The 19,592-nt window shown below is 42.3% G+C and overlaps 1 protein-coding gene and 44 non-coding genes across 94 annotated transcripts in view; 1 reads left to right on the top strand and 44 right to left on the bottom strand.

Moving 5' to 3' along the window:
* Positions 1–19,592, top strand: part of LOC120931788 (mucin-19-like) — a 584,870-nt gene that overhangs the window by 329,719 nt on the left and 235,559 nt on the right. The gene's annotated exons all lie outside the window — the stretch shown is intronic.
* Positions 206–288, bottom strand: TRNAL-UAA. Its single transcript has one exon. It is a non-coding gene; the product is annotated as a tRNA-Leu (tRNA).
* On the bottom strand, positions 513–595 carry TRNAL-UAA. Its single transcript has one exon. It is a non-coding gene; the product is annotated as a tRNA-Leu (tRNA).
* On the bottom strand, positions 880–962 carry TRNAL-UAA. The gene has a single exon. It is a non-coding gene; the product is annotated as a tRNA-Leu (tRNA).
* TRNAL-UAA lies at positions 1,257–1,339 on the bottom strand. The gene has a single exon. It is a non-coding gene; the product is annotated as a tRNA-Leu (tRNA).
* On the bottom strand, positions 1,715–1,797 carry TRNAL-UAA. Its single transcript has one exon. It is a non-coding gene; the product is annotated as a tRNA-Leu (tRNA).
* TRNAL-UAA lies at positions 2,091–2,173 on the bottom strand. The gene has a single exon. It is a non-coding gene; the product is annotated as a tRNA-Leu (tRNA).
* Positions 3,402–3,484, bottom strand: TRNAL-UAA. Its single transcript has one exon. It is a non-coding gene; the product is annotated as a tRNA-Leu (tRNA).
* Positions 4,238–4,320, bottom strand: TRNAL-UAA. The gene has a single exon. It is a non-coding gene; the product is annotated as a tRNA-Leu (tRNA).
* On the bottom strand, positions 4,614–4,696 carry TRNAL-UAA. The gene has a single exon. It is a non-coding gene; the product is annotated as a tRNA-Leu (tRNA).
* Positions 4,991–5,073, bottom strand: TRNAL-UAA. Its single transcript has one exon. It is a non-coding gene; the product is annotated as a tRNA-Leu (tRNA).
* On the bottom strand, positions 5,368–5,450 carry TRNAL-UAA. The gene has a single exon. It is a non-coding gene; the product is annotated as a tRNA-Leu (tRNA).
* On the bottom strand, positions 5,766–5,848 carry TRNAL-UAA. The gene has a single exon. It is a non-coding gene; the product is annotated as a tRNA-Leu (tRNA).
* TRNAL-UAA lies at positions 6,143–6,225 on the bottom strand. Its single transcript has one exon. It is a non-coding gene; the product is annotated as a tRNA-Leu (tRNA).
* TRNAL-UAA lies at positions 6,611–6,693 on the bottom strand. Its single transcript has one exon. It is a non-coding gene; the product is annotated as a tRNA-Leu (tRNA).
* Positions 7,434–7,516, bottom strand: TRNAL-UAA. The gene has a single exon. It is a non-coding gene; the product is annotated as a tRNA-Leu (tRNA).
* On the bottom strand, positions 7,811–7,893 carry TRNAL-UAA. Its single transcript has one exon. It is a non-coding gene; the product is annotated as a tRNA-Leu (tRNA).
* TRNAL-UAA lies at positions 8,178–8,260 on the bottom strand. Its single transcript has one exon. It is a non-coding gene; the product is annotated as a tRNA-Leu (tRNA).
* On the bottom strand, positions 8,554–8,636 carry TRNAL-UAA. The gene has a single exon. It is a non-coding gene; the product is annotated as a tRNA-Leu (tRNA).
* TRNAL-UAA lies at positions 8,922–9,004 on the bottom strand. The gene has a single exon. It is a non-coding gene; the product is annotated as a tRNA-Leu (tRNA).
* On the bottom strand, positions 9,749–9,831 carry TRNAL-UAA. The gene has a single exon. It is a non-coding gene; the product is annotated as a tRNA-Leu (tRNA).
* On the bottom strand, positions 10,126–10,208 carry TRNAL-UAA. Its single transcript has one exon. It is a non-coding gene; the product is annotated as a tRNA-Leu (tRNA).
* Positions 10,433–10,515, bottom strand: TRNAL-UAA. The gene has a single exon. It is a non-coding gene; the product is annotated as a tRNA-Leu (tRNA).
* On the bottom strand, positions 10,800–10,882 carry TRNAL-UAA. Its single transcript has one exon. It is a non-coding gene; the product is annotated as a tRNA-Leu (tRNA).
* Positions 11,177–11,259, bottom strand: TRNAL-UAA. The gene has a single exon. It is a non-coding gene; the product is annotated as a tRNA-Leu (tRNA).
* On the bottom strand, positions 11,627–11,709 carry TRNAL-UAA. The gene has a single exon. It is a non-coding gene; the product is annotated as a tRNA-Leu (tRNA).
* Positions 11,906–11,988, bottom strand: TRNAL-UAA. Its single transcript has one exon. It is a non-coding gene; the product is annotated as a tRNA-Leu (tRNA).
* Positions 12,283–12,365, bottom strand: TRNAL-UAA. Its single transcript has one exon. It is a non-coding gene; the product is annotated as a tRNA-Leu (tRNA).
* Positions 12,660–12,742, bottom strand: TRNAL-UAA. Its single transcript has one exon. It is a non-coding gene; the product is annotated as a tRNA-Leu (tRNA).
* On the bottom strand, positions 13,027–13,109 carry TRNAL-UAA. Its single transcript has one exon. It is a non-coding gene; the product is annotated as a tRNA-Leu (tRNA).
* Positions 13,404–13,486, bottom strand: TRNAL-UAA. The gene has a single exon. It is a non-coding gene; the product is annotated as a tRNA-Leu (tRNA).
* Positions 13,771–13,853, bottom strand: TRNAL-UAA. The gene has a single exon. It is a non-coding gene; the product is annotated as a tRNA-Leu (tRNA).
* Positions 14,138–14,220, bottom strand: TRNAL-UAA. Its single transcript has one exon. It is a non-coding gene; the product is annotated as a tRNA-Leu (tRNA).
* Positions 14,515–14,597, bottom strand: TRNAL-UAA. Its single transcript has one exon. It is a non-coding gene; the product is annotated as a tRNA-Leu (tRNA).
* On the bottom strand, positions 14,892–14,974 carry TRNAL-UAA. Its single transcript has one exon. It is a non-coding gene; the product is annotated as a tRNA-Leu (tRNA).
* On the bottom strand, positions 15,729–15,811 carry TRNAL-UAA. Its single transcript has one exon. It is a non-coding gene; the product is annotated as a tRNA-Leu (tRNA).
* Positions 16,127–16,209, bottom strand: TRNAL-UAA. The gene has a single exon. It is a non-coding gene; the product is annotated as a tRNA-Leu (tRNA).
* Positions 16,494–16,576, bottom strand: TRNAL-UAA. The gene has a single exon. It is a non-coding gene; the product is annotated as a tRNA-Leu (tRNA).
* On the bottom strand, positions 16,871–16,953 carry TRNAL-UAA. The gene has a single exon. It is a non-coding gene; the product is annotated as a tRNA-Leu (tRNA).
* On the bottom strand, positions 17,247–17,329 carry TRNAL-UAA. The gene has a single exon. It is a non-coding gene; the product is annotated as a tRNA-Leu (tRNA).
* Positions 17,624–17,706, bottom strand: TRNAL-UAA. Its single transcript has one exon. It is a non-coding gene; the product is annotated as a tRNA-Leu (tRNA).
* Positions 17,991–18,073, bottom strand: TRNAL-UAA. Its single transcript has one exon. It is a non-coding gene; the product is annotated as a tRNA-Leu (tRNA).
* On the bottom strand, positions 18,358–18,440 carry TRNAL-UAA. The gene has a single exon. It is a non-coding gene; the product is annotated as a tRNA-Leu (tRNA).
* On the bottom strand, positions 19,109–19,191 carry TRNAL-UAA. The gene has a single exon. It is a non-coding gene; the product is annotated as a tRNA-Leu (tRNA).
* TRNAL-UAA lies at positions 19,485–19,567 on the bottom strand. The gene has a single exon. It is a non-coding gene; the product is annotated as a tRNA-Leu (tRNA).

Raw genomic sequence — 19,592 nt, 5'->3', positions numbered from 1 at the left:
CAATAAAAGACGGTAAAGCATATTGAAATACCAGGAGTAGGGTTTGAAACCATCAAAATAGTCCAACAACCTAACCACTTGGGCATTCTGATGCCTTATGCTTTGATGTTTCCTTTCATGCTAGGCAATCTGGTATTATTGACTAGTGAGCCACTCTTAAAGACGGATTGCCATAAACAACAGTAAAGAAGTTACTTTTCATGCATACCAGGAGTGGGGTTTGAACCCACGAGGATATACATCCATTGGATCTTAAGTCCAACGCCTTAACCACTCGGCCATCCTGGTGCCCAAGGTTTGCCACACCTGGTATTTTTTTCATGCAAGGCAACAAGGTATTATTGACAAATGAGACACTCATGGAGGGTTGGATTTCAATAAAAGACGGTAAAGCATATTGAAATACCAGGAGTAGGGTTTGAAACCATCAAAATCTGGTATTATTGACTAGTGAGGCACTCTTGTAGGGTTGGATTGCCATAAACAACAGTAAAGAAGTTACTTTTCATGCATACCAGGAGTGGGGTTTGAACCCACGAAGATATACATCCATTGGATCTTAAGTCCAACGCCTTAACCACTCGGCCATCCTGGTGCCCAAGGTTTGCCACACCTGGTATTTTTTTCATGCAAGGCAACAAGGTATTATTGACAAATGAGACACTCATGGAGGGTTGGATTTCAATAAAAGACAGTAAAGCATATTGAAATACCAGGAGTAGGGTTTGAAACCATCAAAATAGTGCAACAACCTAACCACTTGGGCTTTATGCTTTGATGTTTCCTTTCATGCTAGGCAATCTGGTATTATTGACTAGTGAGCCACTCTTGTAGGGTTGGATTGCCATAAACAACAGTAAAGAAGTTACTTTTCATGCATACCAGGAGTGGGGTTTGAACCCACGAGGATATACATCCATTGGATCTTAAGTCCAACGCCTTAACCACTCGGCCATCCTGGTGCCCTAGGTTTGCCACACCTGGTATTTTTTTCATGCAAGGCAACAAGGTATTATTGACAAATGAGACACTCATGGAGGGTTGGATTTCAATAAAAGACAGTAAAGCATATTGAAATACCAGGAGTAGGGTTTGAATCCATCAGGATAGTCCAACAACCTAACCACTTGGGCATTCTGATGCCTTATGCTTTGATGTTTCCTTTCATGCTAGGCAATCTGGTATTATTGACTAGTGAGCCACTCTTGTAGGGTTGGATTGCCATAAACAACAGTAAAGAAGTTACTTTTCATGCATACCAGGAGTGGGGTTTGAACCCACGCGGATATACATCCATTGGATCTTAAGTCCAACGCCTTAACCACTCGGCCATCCTGGTGCCCAAGGTTTGCCACACCTGGTATTTTTTTCATGCAAGGCAACAAGGTATAATTGACAAATTGACAAATTAACCACTCGGCCATCCTGGTGCCCAAGGTTTGCCACACCTGATATTTTTTTCATGCAAGGCAACAAGGTATTATTGACAAATGAGACACTCATGGAGGGTTGGATTTCAATAAAAGACAGTAAAGGATATTGAAATACCAGGAGTAGGGTTTGAAACCATCAAAATAGTCCAACAACCTAACCACTTGGGCCTTATGCTTTGATGTTTCCTTTCATGCTAGGCAGTCTGGTATTATTGACTAGTGAGCCACTCTTGTAGGGTTGGATTGCCATAAACAACAGTAAAGAAGTTACTTTTCATGCATACCAGGAGTGGGGTTTGAACCCACGAGGATATACATCCATTGGATCTTAAGTCCAACGCCTTAACCACTCGGCCATCCTGGTGCCCAAGGTTTGCCACACCTGGTATTTTTTTCATGCAAGGCAACAAGGTATTATTGACAAATGAGACACTCATGAGGGTTGGATTTCAATAAAAGACAGTAAAGCATATTGAAATACCAGGAGTAGGGTTTGAATCCATCAGGATAGTCCAACAACCTAACCACTTGGGCATTCTGATGCCTTCTGCTTTGATGTTTCCTTTCATGCTAGGCAATCTGGTATTATTGACTAGTGAGCCACTCTTGTAGGGTTGGATTGCCATAAACAACAGTAAAGAAGTTACTTTTCATGCATACCAGGAGTGGGGTTTGAACCCACGAGGATATACATCCATTGGATCTTAAGTCCAACGCCTTAACCACTCGGCCATCCTGGTGCCCTTGTTGCCTTGCATGCAAGGCAACAAGGTATTATTGACAAATGAGACACTCATGGAGGGTTGGATTTCAATAAAAGACAGTAAAGCATATTGAAATACCAGGAGTAGGGTTTGAAACCATCAAAATAGTGCAACAACCTAACCACTTGGGCTTTATGCTTTGATGTTTCCTTTCATGCTAGGCAATCTGGTATTATTGACTAGAGAGCCACTCTTGTAGGGTTGGATTGCCATAAACAACAGTAAAGAATTTACTTTCATGCATACCAGTAGTGGGGTTTGAACCCACGAGGATATACATCCATTGGATCTTAAGTCCAACGCCTTAACCACTCGGCCATCCTGGTGCCCTAGGTTTGCCACACCTGGTATTTTTTTCATGCAAGGCAACAAGGTATTATTGACAAATGAGACACTCATGCAGGGTTGGTTTTCAATAAAAGACAGTAAAGCATATTGAAATACCAGGAGTAGGGTTTGAATCCATCAGGATAGTCCAGTGTTTCTCAATTCCAGTCCTCAGGCCCCCCCAACAGGTCAGGTTTTCAGGACTTCCCTCAGATGAAAAGGCTGTGGTGATTACTAAGGCAGTGAAACTGATCAAATCACCTGTGCAAAATAATGGAAATCCTGACCTGCAGGGGGGGGCCTGAGGACTGGAATTGAGAAACACTGGGATAGTCCAACAACCTAACCACTTGGGCATTCTGATGCCTTATGCTTTGATGTTTCCTTTCATGCTAGGCAATCTGGTATTATTGACTAGTGAGCCACTCTTGTAGGGTTGGATTGCCATAAACAACAGTAAAGAATTTACTTTCATGCATACCAGTAGTGGGGTTTGAACCCACGAGGATATACATCCATTGGATCTTAAGTCCAACGCCTTAACCACTCGGCCATCCTGGTGCCCTAGGTTTGCCACACCTGGTATTTTTTCAATGCAAGGCAATAAGGTATTATTGACAAATGAGACACTCATGCAGGGTTGGTTTTCAATAAAAGACAGTAAGGCATATTGAAATACCAGGAGTAGGGTTTGAATCCATCAGGATAGTCCAGTGTTTCTCAATTGATAGTCCAACAACCTAACCACTTGGGCATTCTGATGCCTTATGCTTTGATGTTTCCTTTCATGCTAGGCAATCTGGTATTATTGACTAGTGAGCCACTCTTGTAGGGTTGGATTGCCATAAACAACAGTAAAGAAGTTACTTTTCATGCATACCAGGAGTGGGGTTTGAACCCACGAGGATATACATCCATTGGATCTTAAGTCCAACGCCTTAACCACTCGGCCATCCTGGTGCCCAAGGTTTGCCACACCTGGTGTTTTTTTCATGCAAGGCAACAAGGTATTATTGACAAATGAGACACTCATGGAGGGTTGGATTTCAATAAAAGACGGTAAAGCATATTGAAATACCAGGAGTAGGGTTTGAAACCATCAAAATAGTCCAACAACCTAACCACTTGGGCATTCTGATGCCTTATGCTTTGATGTTTCCTTTCATGCTAGGCAATCTGGTATTATTGACTAGTGAGCCACTCTTGTAGGGTTGGATTGCCATAAACAACAGTAAAGAAGTTACTTTTCATGCAGTGGGGTTTGAACCCACGAGGATATACATCCATTGGATCTTAAGTCCAACGCCTTAACCACTCGGCCATCCTGGTGCCCTAGGTTTGCCACACCTGGTATTTTTTTCATGCAAGGCAACAAGGTATTATTGACAAATTGACAAATTAACCACTCGGCCATCCTGGTGCCCAAAGTTTGCCACACCTGGTATTTTTTTCATGCAAGGTAACAAGGTATTATTGACAAATGAGACACTCATGGAGGGTTGGATTTCAATAAAAGACAGTAAAGCATATTGAAATACCAGGAGTAGGGTTTGAATCCATCAGGATAGTCCAACAACCTAACCACTTGGGCATTCTATGCCTTATGCTTTGATGTTTCCTTTCATGCTAGGCAATCTGGTATTATTGACTAGTGAGCCACTCTTGTAGGGTTGGATTGCCATAAACAACAGTAAAGAAGTTACTTTTCATGCATACCAGGAGTGGGGTTTGAACCCACGAGGATATACATCCATTGGATCTTAAGTCCAACGCCTTAACCACTCGGCCATCCTGGTGCCCTAGGTTTGCCACACCTGGTATTTTTTTCATGCAAGGCAACAAGGTATTATTGACAAATGAGACACTCACGGAGGGTTGGATTTCAATAAAAGACAGTAAAGCATATTGAAATACCAGGAGTAGGGTTTGAATCCATCAGGATAGTCCAACAACCTAACCGCTTGGGCATTCTATGCCTTATGCTTTGATGTTTCCTTTCATGCTAGGCAGTCTGGTATTATTGACTAGTGAGCCACTCTTGTAGGGTTGGATTGCCATAAACAACAGTAAAGAAGTTACTTTTCATGCATACCAGGAGTGGGGTTTGAACCCACGAGGATATACATCCATTGGATCTTAAGTCCAACGCCTTAACCACTCGGCCATCCTGGTGCCCAAGGTTTGCCACACCTGGTATTTTTTTCATGCAAGGCAACAAGGTATTATTGACAAATGAGACACTCATGGAGGGTTGGATTTCAATAAAAGACAGTAAAGCATATTGAAATACCAGGAGTAGGGTTTGAATCCATCAGGATAGTCCAACAACCTAACCACTTGGGCATTCTGATGCCTTCTGCTTTGATGTTTCCTTTCATGCTAGGCAATCTGGTATTATTGACTAGTGAGCCACTCTTGTAGGGTTGGATTGCCATAAACAACAGTAAAGAAGTTACTTTTCATGCATACCAGGAGTGGGGTTTGAACCCACGAGGATATACATCCATTGGATCTTAAGTCCAACGCCTTAACCACTCGGCCATCCTGGTGCCCAAGGTTTGCCACACCTGGTATTTTTTTCATGCAAGGCACCAAGGTATTATTGACAAATGAGACACTCATGGAGGGTTGGATTTTAATAAAAGACAGTAAAGCATATTGAAATACCAGGAGTAGGGTTTGAATCCATCAGGATAGTCCAACAACCTAACCACTTGGGCATTCTGATGCCTTACGCTTTGATGTTTCCTTTCATGCTAGGCAATCTGGTATTATTGACTAGTGAGGCACTTTTGTAGGGTTGGATTGCCATAAACAACAGTAAAGAAGTTACTTTTCATGCATACCAGGAGTGGGGTTTGAACCCACGAGGATATACATCCATTGGATCTTAAGTCCAACGCCTTAACCACTCGGCCATCCTGGTGCCCAAGGTTTGCCAAACCTGGTATTTTTTTCATGCAAGGCAACAAGGTATTATTGACAAATTGACAAATTAACCACTCGGCCATCCTGGTGCCCAAGGTTTGCCACACCTGGTGTTTTTTTCATGCAAGGCAACAAGGTATTATTGACAAATGAGACACTCATGGAGGGTTGGATTTCAATAAAAGACGGTAAAGCATATTGAAATACCAGGAGTAGGGTTTGAAACCATCAAAATCTGGTATTATTGACTAGTGAGCCACTCTTGTATTGTTGGATTGCCATAAACAACAGTAAAGAAGTTACTTTTCATGCATACCAGGAGTGGGGTTTGAACCCACGAGGATATACATCCATTGGATCTTAAGTCCAACGCCTTAACCACTCGGCCATCCTGGTGCCCTAGGTTTGCCACACCTGGTATTTTTTTCATGCAAGGCAACAAGGTATTATTGACAAATGAGACACTCACGGAGGGTTGGATTTCAATAAAAGACAGTAAAGCATATTGAAATACCAGGAGTAGGGTTTGAATCCATCAGGATAGTCCAACAACCTAACCACTTGGGCATTCTGATGCCTTATGCTTTGATGTTTCCTTTCATGCTAGGCAATCTGGTATTATTGACTAGTGAGCCACTCTTGTAGGGTTGGATTGCCATAAACAACAGTAAAGAAGTTACTTTTCATGCATACCAGGAGTGGGGTTTGAACCCACGAGGATATACATCCATTGGATCTTAAGTCCAACGCCTTAACCACTCGGCCATCCTGGTGCCCAAGGTTTGCCACACCTGGTATTTTTTTCATGCAAGGCAACAAGGTATAATTGACAAATTGACAAATTAACCACTCGGCCATCCTGGTGCCCAAGGTTTGCCACACCTGGTATTTTTTTCATGCAAGGCAACAAGGTATTATTGACAAATGAGACACTCATGGAGGGTTGGATTTCAATAAAAGACAGTAAAGGATATTGAAATACCAGGAGTAGGGTTTGAAACCATCAAAATAGTCCAACAACCTAACCACTTGGGCATTCTGATGCCTTATGCTTTGATGTTTCCTTTCATGCTAGGCAATCTGGTATTATTGACTAGTGAGCCACTCTTGTAGGGTTGGATTGCCATAAACAACAGTAAAGAAGTTACTTTTCATGCATACCAGGAGTGGGGTTTGAACCCACGAGGATATACATCCATTGGATCTTAAGTCCAACGCCTTAACCACTCGGCCATCCTGGTGCCCAAGGTTTGCCACACCTGGTGTTTTTTTCATGCAAGGCAACAAGGTATTATTGACAAATGAGACACTCATGGAGGGTTGGATTTCAATAAAAGACGGTAAAGCATATTGAAATACCAGGAGTAGGGTTTGAAACCATCAAAATAGTCCAACAACCTAACCACTTGGGCATCTGATGCCTTATGCTTTGATGTTTCCTTTCATGCTAGGCAATCTGGTATTATTGACTAGTGAGCCACTCTTGTAGGGTTGGATTGCCATAAACAACAGTAAAGAAGTTACATTTCATGCAGTGGGGTTTGAACCCACAAGGATATACATCCATTGGATCTTAAGTCCAACGCCTTAACCACTCGGCCATCCTGGTGCCCTAGGTTTGCCACACCTGGTATTTTTTTCATGCAAGGCAACAAGGTATTATTGACAAATTGACAAATTAACCACTCGGCCATCCTGGTGCCCAAAGTTTGCCACACCTGGTATTTTTTTCATGCAAGGCAACAAGGTATTATTGACAAATGAGACACTCATGGAGGGTTGGATTTCAATAAAAGACGGTAAAGCATATTGAAATACCAGGAGTAGGGTTTGAAACCATCAAAATAGTCCAACAACCTAACCACTTGGGCATTCTGATGCCTTATGCCACTCTTGTGGCATATGCCACTCTCGCCTTAGTGAGCCACTCTTGTAGGGTTGGATTGCCATAAACAACAGTAAAGAAGTTACTTTTCATGTATACCAGGAGTGGGGTTTGAACCCACGAGGATATACATCCATTGGATCTTAAGTCCAACGCCTTAACCACTCGGCCATCCTGGTGCCCAAGGTTTGCCACACCTGGTATTTTTTTCATGCAAGGCAACAAGGTATTATTGACAAATGAGACACTCATGGAGGGTTGGATTTCAATAAAAGACAGTAAAGCATATTGAAATACCAGGAGTAGGGTTTGAAACCATCAAAATAGTCCAACAACCTAACCACTTGGGCATTCTGATGCCTTATGCTTTGATGTTTCCTTTCATGCTAGGCAATCTGGTATTATTGACTAGTGAGCCACTCTTGTAGGGTTGGATTGCCATAAACAACAGTAAAGAAGTTACTTTTCATGCATACCAGGAGTGGGGTTTGAACCCACGAGGATATACATCCATTGGATCTTAAGTCCAACGCCTTAACCACTCGGCCATCCTGGTGCCCAAGGTTTGCCACACCTGGTGTTTTTTTCATGCAAGGCAACAAGGTATTATTGACAAATGAGACACTCATGGAGGGTTGGATTTCAATAAAAGACGGTAAAGCATATTGAAATACCAGGAGTAGGGTTTGAAACCATCAAAATAGTCCAACAACCTAACCACTTGGGCCTTATGCTTTGATGTTTCCTTTCATGCTAGGCAATCTGGTATTATTGACTAGTGAGCCACTCTTGTAGGGTTGGATTGCCATAAACAACAGTAAAGAATTTACTTTTCATGCATACCAGGAGTGGGGTTTGAACCCACGAGGATATACATCCATTGGATCTTAAGTCCAACGCCTTAACCACTCGGCCATCCTGGTGCCCAAGGTTTGCCACACCTGGTATTTTTTTCATGCAAGGCAACAAGGTATTATTGACAAATGAGACACTCACGGAGGGTTGGATTTCAATAAAAGACAGTAAAGCATATTGAAATACCAGGAGTAGGGTTTGAATCCATCAGATAGTCCAACAACCTAACCACTTGGGCATTCTGATGCCTTATGCTTTGATGTTTCCTTTCATGCTAGGCAATCTGGTATTATTGACTAGTGAGCCACTCTTGTAGGGTTGGATTGCCATAAACAACAGTAAAGAAGTTACTTTTCATGCATACCAGGAGTGGGGTTTGAACCCACGAGGATATACATCCATTGGATCTTAAGTCCAACGCCTTAACCACTCGGCCATCCTGGTGCCCAAGGTTTGCCACACCTGGTATTTTTTTCATGCAAGGCAACAAGGTATTATTGACAAATGAGACACTCATGGAGGGTTGGATTTCAATAAAAGACAGGTAAAGCATATTGAAATACCAGGAGTAGGGTTTGAAACCATCAAAATAGTCCAACAACCTAACCACTTGGGCCTTATGCTTTGATGTTTCCTTTCATGCTAGGCAATCTGGTATTATTGACTAGTGAGCCACTCTTGTAGGGTTGGATTGCCATAAACAACAGTAAAGAAGTTACTTTTCATGTATACCAGGAGTGGGGTTTGAACCCACGAGGATATACATCCATTGGATCTTAAGTCCAACGCCTTAACCACTCGGCCATCCTGGTGCCCAAGGTTTGCCACACCTGGTGTTTTTTTCATGCAAGGCAACAAGGTATTATTGACAAATGAGACACTCATGGAGGGTTGGATTTCAATAAAAGACGGTAAAGCATATTGAAATACCAGGAGTAGGGTTTGAAACCATCAAAATAGTCCAACAACCTAACCACTTGGGCATTCTGATGCCTTATGCTTTGATGTTTCCTTTCATGCTAGGCAATCTGGTATTATTGACTAGTGAGCCACTCTTGTAGGGTTGGATTGCCATAAACAACAGTAAAGAAGTTACTTTCCATGTAGTGGGGTTTGAACCCACGAGGATATACATCCATTGGATCTTAAGTCCAACGCCTTAACCACTCGGCCATCCTGGTGCCCAAGGTTTGCCACACCTGGTATTTTTTTCATGCAAGGCAACAAGGTATAATTGACAAATTGACAAATTAACCACTCGGCCATCCTGGTGCCCAAGGTTTGCCACACCTGGTATTTTTTTCATGCAAGGCAACAAGGTATTATTGACAAATGAGACACTCATGGAGGGTTGGATTTCAATAAAAGACAGTAAAGGATATTGAAATACCAGGAGTAGGGTTTGAAACCATCAAAATAGTCCAACAACCTAACCACTTGGGCCTTATGCTTTGATGTTTCCTTTCATGCTAGGCAATCTGGTATTATTGACTAGTGAGCCACTCTTGTAGGGTTGGATTGCCATAAACAACAGTAAAGAAGTTACTTTTCATGCATACCAGGAGTGGGGTTTGAACCCACGAGGATATACATCCATTGGATCTTAAGTCCAACGCCTTAACCACTCGGCCATCCTGGTGCCCAAGGTTTGCCACACCTGGTATTTTTTTCATGCAAGGCAACAAGGTATTATTGACAAATGAGACACTCATGGAGGGTTGGATTTCAATAAAAGACAGTAAAGCATATTGAAATACCAGGAGTAGGGTTTGAAACCATCAAAATAGTCCAACAACCTAACCACTTGGGCATTCTGATGCCTTATGCTTTGATGTTTCCTTTCATGCTAGGCAATCTGGTATTATTGACTAGTGAGCCACTCTTGTAGGGTTGGATTGCCATAAACAACAGTAAAGAAGTTACTTTTCATGCATACCAGGAGTGGGGTTTGAACCCACGAGGATATACATCCATTGGATCTTAAGTCCAACGCCTTAACCACTCGGCCATCCTGGTGCCCAAGGTTTGCCACACCTGGTATTTTTTTCATGCAAGGCAACAAGGTATTATTGACAAATGAGACACTCATGGAGGGTTGGATTTCAATAAAAGACGGTAAAGCATATTGAAATACCAGGAGTAGGGTTTGAAACCATCAAAATCTGGTATTATTGACTAGTGAGGCACTCTTGTAGGGTTGGATTGCCATAAACAACAGTAAAGAAGTTACTTTTCATGCATACCAGGAGTGGGGTTTGAACCCACGAAGATATACATCCATTGGATCTTAAGTCCAACGCCTTAACCACTCGGCCATCCTGGTGCCCAAGGTTTGCCACACCTGGTATTTTTTTCATGCAAGGCAACAAGGTATTATTGACAAATGAGACACTCATGGAGGGTTGGATTTCAATAAAAGACAGTAAAGCATATTGAAATACCAGGAGTAGGGTTTGAAACCATCAAAATAGTGCAACAACCTAACCACTTGGGCTTTATGCTTTGATGTTTCCTTTCATGCTAGGCAATCTGGTATTATTGACTAGAGAGCCACTCTTGTAGGGTTGGATTGCCATAAACAACAGTAAAGAAGTTACTTTTCATGCATACCAGGAGTGGGGTTTGAACCCACGAGGATATACATCCATTGGATCTTAAGTCCAACGCCTTAACCACTCGGCCATCCTGGTGCCCTAGGTTTGCCACACCTGGTATTTTTTTCACGCAAGGCAACAAGGTATTATTGACAAATGAGACACTCATGGAGGGTTGGATTTCAATAAAAGGCAGTAAAGCATATTGAAATACCAGGAGTAGGGTTTGAATCCATCAGGATAGTCCAACAACCTAACCACTTGGGCATTCTGATGCCTTATGCTTTGATGTTTCCTTTCATGCTAGGCAATCTGGTATTATTGACTAGTGAGCCACTCTTGTAGGGTTGGATTGCCATAAACAACAGTAAAGAAGTTACTTTTCATGTATACCAGGAGTGGGGTTTGAACCCACGAGGATATACATCCATTGGATCTTAAGTCCAACGCCTTAACCACTCGGCCATCCTGGTGCCCAAGGTTTGCCACACCTGGTATTTTTTTCATGCAAGGCAACAAGGTATAATTGACAAATTAACCACTCGGCCATCCTGGTGCCCAAGGTTTGCCACACCTGGTATTTTTTTCATGCAAGGCAACAAGGTATTATTGACAAATGAGACACTCATGGAGGGTTGGATTTCAATAAAAGACAGTAAAGGATATTGAAATACCAGGAGTAGGGTTTGAAACCATCAAAATAGTCCAACAACCTTACCACTTGGGCCTTATGCTTTGATGTTTCCATTCATGCTAGGCAATCTGGTATTATTGACTAGTGAGCCACTCTTGTAGGGTTTGATTGCCATAAACAACAGTAAAGAACATACTTTTCATGTATACCAGGAGTGGGGTTTGAACCCACGAGGATATACATCCATTGGATCTTAAGTCCAACGCCTTAACCACTCGGCCATCCTGGTGCACAAGCATATTGAAATACCAGGAGTAGGGTTTGAATCCATCAGCATAGTCCAACAACCTAACCACTTGGGAATTCTGATGCCTTCTGCTTTGATGTTTCCTTTCATGCTAGGCAATCTGGTATTATTGACTAGTGAGCCACTCTTGTAGGGTTGGATTGCCATAAACAACAGTAAAGAAGTTACTTTTCATGCATACCAGGAGTGGGGTTTGAACCCACGAGGATATACATCCATTGGATCTTAAGTCCAACGCCTTAACCACTCGGCCATCCTGGTGCCCAAGGTTTGCCACACCTGGTATTTTTTTCATGCAAGGCAACAAGGTATTATTGACAAATGAGACACTCATGGAGGGTTGGATTTCAATAAAAGACAGTAAAGCATATTGAAATACCAGGAGTAGGGTTTGAAACCATCAAGATAGTCCAACAACCTAACCACTTGGGCATTCTGATGCCTTATGCTTTGATGTTTCCTTTCATGCTAGGCAATCTGGTATTATTGACTAGTGAGCCACTCTTGTAGGGTTGGATTGCCATAAACAACAGTAAAGAATTTACTTTTCATGCATACCAGGAGTGGGGTTTGAACCCACGAGGATATACATCCATTGGATCTTAAGTCCAACGCCTTAACCACTCGGCCATCCTGGTGCCCAAGGTTTGCCACACCTGGTGTTTTTTTCATGCAAGGCAACAAGGTATTATTGACAAATGAGACACTCATGGAGGGTTGGATTTCAATAAAAGACGGTAAAGCATATTGAAATACCAGGAGTAGGGTTTGAAACCATCAAAATAGTCCAACAACCTAACCACTTGGGCATTCTGATGCCTTATGCTTTGATGTTTCCTTTCATGCTAGGCAATCTGGTATTATTGACTAGTGAGCCACTCTTGTAGGGTTGGATTGCCATAAACAACAGTAAAGAAGTTACTTTTCATGCATACCAGGAGTGGGGTTTGAACCCACGAGGATATACATCCATTGGATCTTAAGTCCAACGCCTTAACCACTCGGCCATCCTGGTGCCCAAGGTTTGCCACACCTGGTATTTTTTTCATGCAAGGCAACAAGGTATTATTGACAAATGAGACACTCATGGAGGGTTGGATTTCAATAAAAGACAGTAAAGCATATTGAAATACCAGGAGTAGGGTTTGAAACCATCAAAATAGTCCAACAACCTAACCACTTGGGCCTTATGCTTTGATGTTTCCTTTCATGCTAGGCAATCTGGTATTATTGACTAGTGAGCCACTCTTGTAGGGTTGGATTGCCATAAACAACAGTAAAGAAGTTACTTTTCATGCATACCAGGAGTGGGGTTTGAACCCACGAGGATATACATCCATTGGATCTTAAGTCCAACGCCTTAACCACTCGGCCATCCTGGTGCCCAAGGTTTGCCACACCTGGTGTTTTTTTCATGCAAGGCAACAAGGTATTATTGACAAATGAGACACTCATGGAGGGTTGGATTTCAATAAAAGACGGTAAAGCATATTGAAATACCAGGAGTAGGGTTTGAAACCATCAAAATAGTACAACAACCTAACCACTTGGGCATTCTGATGCCTTATGCTTTGATGTTTCCTTTCATGCTAGGCAATCTGGTATTATTGACTAGTGAGCCACTCTTGTAGGGTTGGATTGCCATAAACAACAGTAAAGAAGTTACTTTTCATGCATACCAGGAGTGGGGTTTGAACCCACGAGGATATACATCCATTGGATCTTAAGTCCAACGCCTTAACCACTCGGCCATCCTGGTGCCCTAGGTTTGCCACACCTGGTATTTTTTTCATGCAAGGCAACAAGGTATTATTGACAAATGAGACACTCATGGAGGGTTGGATTTCAATAAAAGACAGTAAAGCATATTGAAATACCAGGAGTAGGGTTTGAAACCATCAAAATAGTCCAACAACCTAACCACTTGGGCCTTATGCTTTGATGTTTCCTTTCATGCTAGGCAATCTGGTATTATTGACTAGTGAGCCACTCTTGTAGGGTTGGATTGCCATAAACAACAGTAAAGAAGTTACTTTTCATGCATACCAGGAGTGGGGTTTGAACCCACGAGGATATACATCCATTGGATCTTAAGTCCAACGCCTTAACCACTCGGCCATCCTGGTGCCCAAGGTTTGCCACACCTGGTGTTTTTTTCATGCAAGGCAACAAGGTATTATTGACAAATGAGACACTCATGGAGGGTTGGATTTCAATAAAAGACGGTAAAGCATATTGAAATACCAGGAGTAGGGTTTGAAACCATCAAAATAGTCCAACAACCTAACCACTTGGGCCTTATGCTTTGATGTTTCCTTTCATGCTAGGCAATCTGGTATTATTGACTAGTGAGCCACTCTTGTAGGGTTGGATTGCCATAAACAACAGTAAAGAAGTTACTTTTCATGCATACCAGGAGTGGGGTTTGAACCCACGAGGATATACATCCATTGGATCTTAAGTCCAACGCCTTAACCACTCGGCCATCCTGGTGCCCAAGGTTTGCCACACCTGGTATTTTTTTCATGCAAGGCAACAAGGTATTATTGACAAATGAGACACTCATGGAGGGTTGGATTTCAATAAAAGACAGTAAAGCATATTGAAATACCAGGAGTAGGGTTTGAATCCATCAGGATAGTCCAACAACCTAACCACTTGGGCATTCTGATGCCTTATGCTTTGATGTTTCCTTTCATGCTAGGCAATCTGGTATTATTGACTAGTGAGCCACTCTTGTAGGGTTGGATTGCCATAAACAACAGTAAAGAAGTTACTTTTCATGTATACCAGGAGTGGGGTTTGAACCCACGAGGATATACATCCATTGGATCTTAAGTCCAACGCCTTAACCACTCGGCCATCCTGGTGCCCAAGGTTTGCCACACCTGGTATTTTTTTCATGCAAGGCAACAAGGTATTATTGACAAATGAGACACTCATGGAGGGTTGGATTTCAATAAAAGACAGTAAAGCATATTGAAATACCAGGAGTAGGGTTTGAATCCATCAAAATAGTCCAACAACCTAACCACTTGGGCATTCTGATGCCTTATGCTTTGATGTTTCCTTTCATGCTAGGCAATCTGGTATTATTGACTAGTGAGCCACTCTTGTAGGGTTGGATTGCCATAAACAACAGTAAAGAAGTTACTTTTCATGCATACCAGGAGTGGGGTTTGAACCCACGAGGATATACATCCATTGGATCTTAAGTCCAACGCCTTAACCACTCGGCCATCCTGGTGCCCAAGGTTTGCCACACCTGGTATTTTTTTCATGCAAGGCAACAAGGTATTATTGACAAATGAGACACTCATGGAGGGTTGGATTTCAATAAAAGACGGTAAAGCATATTGAAATACCAGGAGTAGGGTTTGAAACCATCAAAATAGTCCAACAACCTAACCACTTGGGCATTCTGATGCCTTATGCTTTGATGTTTCCTTTCATGCTAGGCAATCTGGTATTATTGACTAGTGAGCCACTCTTGTAGGGTTGGATTGCCATAAACAACAGTAAAGAAGTTACTTTTCATGCAGTGGGGTTTGAACCCACGAGGATATATATCCATTGGATCTTAAGTCCAACGCCTTAACCACTCGGCCATCCTGGTGCCCTAGGTTTGCCACACCTGGTATTTTTTTCATGCAAGGCAACAAGGTATTATTGACAAATTGACAAATTAACCACTCGGCCATCCTGGTGCCCAAAGTTTGCCACACCTGGTATTTTTTTCATGCAAGGCAACAAGGTATTATTGACAAATGAGACACTCATGGAGGGTTGGATTTCAATAAAAGACAGTAAAGCATATTGAAATACCAGGAGTAGGGTTTGAATCCATCAGGATAGTCCAACAACCTAACCACTTGGGCATTCTGATGCCTTATGCTTTGATGTTTCCTTTCATGCTAGGCAATCTGGTATTATTGACTAGTGAGCCACTCTTGTAGGGTTGGATTGCCATAAACAACAGTAAAGAAGTTACTTTTCATGCATACCAGGAGTGGGGTTTGAACCCACGAGGACATACATCCATTGGATCTTAAGTCCAACGCCTTAACCACTCGGCCATCCTGGTGCCCTAGGTTTGCCACACCTGGTATTTTTTTCATGCAAGGCAACAAGGTATTATTGACAAATTGACAAATTAACCACTCGGCCATCCTGGTGCCCAAGGTTTGCCACACCTGGTGTTTTTTTCATGCAAGGCAACAAGGTATTATTGACAAATGAGACACTCATGGAGGGTTGGATTTCAATAAAAGACGGTAAAGCATATTGAAATACCAGGAGTAGGGTTTGAAACCATCAAAATCTGGTATTATTGACTAGTGAGGCACTCTTGTAGGGTTGGATTGCCATAAACAACAGTAAAGAAGTTACTTTTCATGCATACCAGGAGTGGGGTTTGAACCCACGAGGATATACATCCATTGGATCTTAAGTCCAACGCCTTAACCACTCGGCCATCCTGGTGCCCTAGGTTTGCCACACCTGGTATTTTTTTCATGCAAGGCAACAAGGTATTATTGACAAATGAGACACTCATGGAGGGTTGGATTTCAATAAAAGACAGTAAAGCATATTGAAATACCAGGAGTAGGGTTTGAAACCATCAAAATAGTGCAACAACCTAACCACTTGGGCTTTATGCTTTGATGTTTCCTTTCATGCTAGGCAATCTGGTATTATTGACTAGTGAGCCACTCTTGTAGGGTTGGATTGCCATAAACAACAGTAAAGAAGTTACTTTTCATGCATACCAGGAGTGGGGTTTGAACCCACGAGGATATACATCCATTGGATCTTAAGTCCAACGCCTTAACCACTCGGCCATCCTGGTGCCCTAGGTTTGCCACACCTGGTATTTTTTTCATGCAAGGCAACAAGGTATTATTGACAAATGAGACACTCATGGAGGGTTGGATTTCAATAAAAGACAGTAAAGCATATTGAAATACCAGGAGTAGGGTTTGAATCCATCAGGATAGTCCAACAACCTAACCACTTGGGCATTCTGATGCCTTATGCTTTGATGTTTCCTTTCATGCTAGGCAATCTGGTATTATTGACTAGTGAGCCACTCTTGTAGGGTTGGATTGCCATAAACAACAGTAAAGAAGTTACTTTTCATGCATACCAGGAGTGGGGTTTGAACCCACGAGGATATACATCCATTGGATCTTAAGTCCAACGCCTTAACCACTCGGCCATCCTGGTGCCCAAGGTTTGCCACACCTGGTATTTTTTTCATGCAAGGCAACAAGGTATTATTGACAAATGAGACACTCATGGAGGGTTGGATTTCAATAAAAGACAGTAAAGCATATTGAAATACCAGGAGTAGGGTTTGAATCCATCAGATAGTCCAACAACCTAACCACTTGGGCATTCTGATGCCTTATGCTTTGATGTTTCCTTTCATGCTAGGCAATCTGGTATTATTGACTAGTGAGCCACTCTTGTAGGGTTGGATTGCCATAAACAACAGTAAAGAAGTTACTTTTCATGCATACCAGGAGTGGGGTTTGAACCCACGAGGATATACATCCATTGGATCTTAAGTCCAACGCCTTAACCACTCGGCCATCCTGGTGCCCTAGGTTTGCCACACCTGGTATTTTTTTCATGCAAGGCAACAAGGTATTATTGACAAATGAGACACTCATGGAGGGTTGGATTTCAATAAAAGACAGTAAAGCATATTGAAATACCAGGAGTAGGGTTTGAATCCATCAAAATAGTCCAACAACCTAACCACTTGGGCATTCTGATGCCTTATGCTTTGATGTTTCCTTTCATGCTAGGCAATCTGGTATTATTGACTAGTGAGCCACTCTTGTAGGGTTGGATTGCCATAAACAACAGTAAAGAAGTTACTTTTCATGTATACCAGGAGTGGGGTTTGAACCCACGCGGATATACATCCATTGGATCTTAAGTCCAACGCCTTAACCACTCGGCCATCCTGGTGCCCAAGGTTTGCCACACCTGGTATTTTTTTCATGCAAGGCAACAAGGTATTATTGACAAATGAGACACTCATGGAGGGTTGGATTTCAATAAAAGACAGTAAAGGATATTGAAATACCAGGAGTAGGGTTTGAAACCATCAAAATAGTCCAACAACCTAACCACTTGGGCCTTATGCTTTGATGTTTCCTTTCATGCTAGGCAATCTGGTATTATTGACTAGTGAGCCACTCTTGTAGGGTTGGATTGCCATAAACAACAGTAAAAAGGTTACTTTTCATGCATACCAGGAGTGGGGTTTGAACCCACGAGGATATACATCCATTGGATCTTAAGTCCAACGCCTTAACCACTCGGCCATCCTGGTGCCCAAGGTTTGCCACACCTGGTGTTTTTTTCATGCAAGGCAACAAGGTATTATTGACAAATGAGACACTCATGGAGGGTTGGATTTCAATAAAAGACGGTAAAGCATATTGAAATACCAGGAGTAGGGTTTGAAACCATCAAAATAGTCCAACAACCTAACCACTTGGGCCTTATGCTTTGATGTTTCCTTTCATGCTAGGCAATCTGGTATTATTGACTAGTGAGCCACTCTTGTAGGGTTGGATTGCCATAAACAACAGTAAAGAAGTTACTTTTCATGCATACCAGGAGTGGGGTTTGAACCCACGAGGATATACATCCATTGGATCTTAAGTCCAACGCCTTAACCACTCGGCCATCCTGGTGCCCAAGGTTTGCCACACCTGGTATTTTTTTCATGCAAGGCAACAAGGTATTATTGACAAATGAGACACTCATGGAGGGTTGGATTTCAATAAAAGACGGTAAAGCATATTGAAATACCAGGAGTAGGGTTTGAATCCATCAAAATAGTCCAACAACCTAACCACTTGGGCATTCTGATGCCTTATGCTTTGATGTTTCCTTTCATGCTAGGCAAGGTATTATTGACAAATGAGACACTCATGCAGGGTTGGATTGCCATAAACAACAGTAAAGAAGTTACTTTTCATGCATACCAGGAGTGGGGTTTGAACCAACGAGGATATACATCCATTGGATCTTAAGTCCAACGCCTTAACCACTCGGCCATCCTGGTGCCCAAGGTTTGCCACACCTGGTATTTTTTTCATGCAAGGCAACAAGGTATTATTGACAAATGAGACACTCATGGAGGGTTGGATTTCAATAAAAGACAGTAAAGCATATTGAAATACCAGGAGTAGGGTTTGAATCCATCAGGATAGTCCAACAACCTAACCACTTGGGCATTCTGATGCCTTATGCTTTGATGTTTCCTTTCATGCTAGGCAATCTGGTATTATTGACTAGTGAGCCACTCTTGTAGGGTTGGATTGCCATAAACAACAGTAAAGAAGTTACTTTTCATGTATACCAGGAGTGGGGTTTGAACCCACGAGGATATACATCCATTGGATCTTAAGTCCAACGCCTTAACCACTCGGCCATCCTGGTGCCCAAGGTTTGCCACACCTGGTGTTTTTTTCATGCAAGGCAACAAGGTATTATTGACAAATGAGACACTCACGGAGGGTTGGATTTCAATAAAAGACAGTAAAGCATATTGAAATACCAGGAGTAGGGTTTGAATCCATCAGATAGTCCAACAACCTAACCACTTGGGCATTCTGATGCCTTATGCTTTGATGTTTCCTTTCATGCTAGGCAATCTGGTATTATTGACTAGTGAGCCACTCTTGTAGGGTTGGATTGCCATAAACAACAGTAAAGAAGTTACTTTTCATGCATACCAGGAGTGGGGTTTGAACCCACGAGGATATACATCCATTGGATCTTAAGTCCAACGCCTTAACCACTCGGCCATCCTGGTGCCCTAGGTTTGCCACACCTGGTAT

This window comes from Rana temporaria, chromosome 3 (assembly GCF_905171775.1).
Source record: "Rana temporaria chromosome 3, aRanTem1.1, whole genome shotgun sequence".
NCBI classification, from domain to species: domain Eukaryota; kingdom Metazoa; phylum Chordata; class Amphibia; order Anura; family Ranidae; genus Rana; species Rana temporaria.
This window is presented reverse-complemented; position numbering and strand designations above follow the sequence as displayed.